This window comes from Nannospalax galili, unplaced genomic scaffold (genome assembly GCF_000622305.1).
Source record: "Nannospalax galili isolate Female #2095 unplaced genomic scaffold, S.galili_v1.0 scaffold737, whole genome shotgun sequence".
NCBI lineage: Eukaryota > Metazoa > Chordata > Mammalia > Rodentia > Spalacidae > Nannospalax > Nannospalax galili.
The window spans coordinates 3,201,292-3,204,432 of record NW_008341172.1 but is presented as its reverse complement, the minus strand read 5'-3'; positions in this window follow the sequence as shown (position 1 = coordinate 3,204,432).

Sequence of the window (3,141 nt, the reverse complement as noted above, 5' to 3'; positions counted from 1 at the left end):
ACTCTGGAAATTCCTAACGAGGCACAAGTTAATGTTCTGCATTCCCATAATTTGGAGGAAAGGGAACCATTCTGTTGTTAATATGCACATACACAAACCCTATGGCTTTTCTGAATGACTGAGTCACTCTGGCACCATTTCTCATTTGTCACCCAGAGAACTAACAGTACAGGAAGTTAACCTTCACAAACTGATCCCTTTGTTCATTGTGGTCCCTACTGGAAAGAAAGGGAAAAGCAAACCTTGGTCCAGAATCCTCACTCCCAGACCAACTTTCAGGAAAATTGTCTTGGCCTCTGAGGGTGTTTGTAGTGTTGTAATGATATAATAAAAAAACATGTCACGTTATAGAGGAATCAAGCTATAGGCTGTCTGTGGGGCAAAGCAAAGTGTGTGGTGAAATAAAACAGGCAAGGTGATATGACACTTAAAAAGCATAAAATTAAAGTGAGCCTGGGAGAAAGCCAAGATGCGGTCATAGCACCAACCAACAAGAATGCAACTTTTACCATGATAATTTTAGTGGTGCTTTTCTGACATCATAAAAGTACACAAATTTTATTGTGCATGTTTTTTATTACATAGGCACATACCCATCTTAGGGAGTACAGATAAGCAACAAAATAAAAATCAAATCACTCTGCATTGAAGGAATATCATTGGCAGTTTGGGGACTATTTAGTCTTGACCTTATTTAACGCATATCTAAGCATACATCTTAACAATGCATAGGATTACATGTTGCATCCTGGTCCACCATCTGCTTCTTCACACTGTTCCAAAGCCCTAGGGGATACTTGCATTCTGAATTCATCACCTCCCTGCCTGCTTCCACCACTCAGACAGAGGCCCTGTTTTCCTGTGATGAAGGTGAACATCTCCATGTCTCTTGGGAGGGAGTTTTCTCATCTGACTTGTGCAAAGACCAATCCTATTATATCCTATATCCCATATGGTAATTAAAATAATCAATATTAGAAAACGGAAAATAACTAAAACTACTACTATCTAGTGCACACACTCAACCATGGTGAGTTCTTTAATTAGAGACCTGCTTGAGTGCTGGCTTTAAACTGGGAATATGACAATATGACAATTCATTCCTGCTTTGATATTTTTTTCATTCTACCTATGCCAAAAGGTTCATCACCCAAATTATGAGATATTTAACCACTTTAAGAGGAAATTTCAAATATAAGCAATCTGCAGTTATCTCAGAACTGGGACAAAGCAGTCATTTCTGCAGGCTTGTGTGGTTTGCCTACAGGCTATGAGCAGAACAAGAAAAAGAACAGCCTACACTTAGAAACGCTCTAATGCTAGGAAGGAAAGACAGCATGACAGGATCAAAAGCTAAGGCAAAACTGAGAACTCCAGGGTGGTACTTATACAAACACACTGGGAACAAATTAATTCCTTATAATGAGTTTTATAGGATTTCTATTCTTAAAATGGAAACTACAATTCAATCACAATTAAATTAAATTGTAGACAGGGAGGTGAATAAGTCTGCTTCACTCAGATTCATGATGATTATTGAAACCAGGAGAAAGAGCATCCCCTAGAGGGTTCTTAAGTCTCATTCATAAAAGCATTTAAGAATGGACCCAGATGGAAGCTTTAGGACAATTTTATTAGAAGTTTAAGAAACGTTCTCGGGGCAGGAGGGCTGGTAATGGCGAAAGCTGCCTTGATGGGGAGGATGGAGGGGAGAAGGGAAGAAAACCATGAGTCTGCATGGAGGTCAGACACGTGGCTGACTGGCAGACACATGTTTGGGAGAAGGAAGCTTTAGAGAAAAAGCAAAGAAATACAAGATGCTGGGGCAGCCCAAAGCATTAAAGAAAGCATGTTTAGGAAAAGGGATATGAGAAGAAAAGGAGAGATTACACGTTTCTGAATTCTTCAGACTTACAGACACCTACATATCTGTCACTGGGTCCAGAAGCTCTGCGCTAGGAGGTGGGATTCTAGACAGGAAGAATTCACTATCTCATTAATGCACTAGGTATTCTGCCCACATATTTATCATAATTTAAGGTGAATCTGCTTTCCCTAGGGGTGGTCCTATGACCAGTGAAACTGGAAAGGTGAGTCTTCCAATCTCAGATAAACTCTAGAGATTTTATATTCTTGACCAGTTAAACTTATGGGGCTTTTTGCTACTCTAACATTATCAAATAGAAGATGTTCATTCACCATTAACCATTTACATTCATTTTACAAGTCCTGAATCTGGTTTCACGGAGACTGTAATGTTGCCAGCCCATCAGGCTACATCTTAGCTGCACTGTTGTCATCCATAAGGTCCCCTTTCATTGTTTGATGACGTAGAGCAGGGAAGGAGCCCGGGGTCGGGGGAATGTGTGTGTGCAACACCCATGAAAGCCCTAATGTCTCCTTGCTGTTTGTCCACATACGTGCCTTCTAGGATGCACAGCTCAGGCATGCTTCCCATTTTTCTTCACAAGGCTTGCTGCACTTCCTGAGGGTCTGAGGTTAAGATGGCGTCTCCACAGGCAGATTGGTCTCCGCAACTAACTCTTTCTAAAAAACACCTCCTGCCTCTGTGTCACAATAGGAATCTGAGTTCTCTCTTTGACATTATATAACTACTGTATGCTTCTTTATTGATGAACCCAGTATCCCTAGGGAGGTTCTGATATAGAGGGTCTGGGGTGAGTTTGGCAGCAGGAGATTCTAATGTGTAGTCTGGGATAGAAATACCAACTTGATGGATTTTGTTTTTGTTTGTTTATTTTGTTTGTTTGAATTATAGGGTCTGGATTAAAACTCCAACTTGACAGATATGCGTTGAATCACATAGTCATACTCATCCCCCAGAGTTGCACTGATGATAGCAAGAGACCTGGAAAGTATTACATAGACATTCACCATGCTCAGTTTCTTCTCTGAAAGTGAACTTATATTTTGGAGAAAGAAAATCATTTAAACTTTAATGAATTTAATTTTTAATCAGAACTTCAACCTTTCTGAATCGGACTGGGCAGATCAGTTGCTTTCTTGTAAATTCAAAATTGTACTTCCATCTTTATCCCTAAAAGCACTGCAAAGTAGAAATTGATACTTGTAATAGTAATAAATGATAATTAATAATAATAATTAATAATTCTATATTCT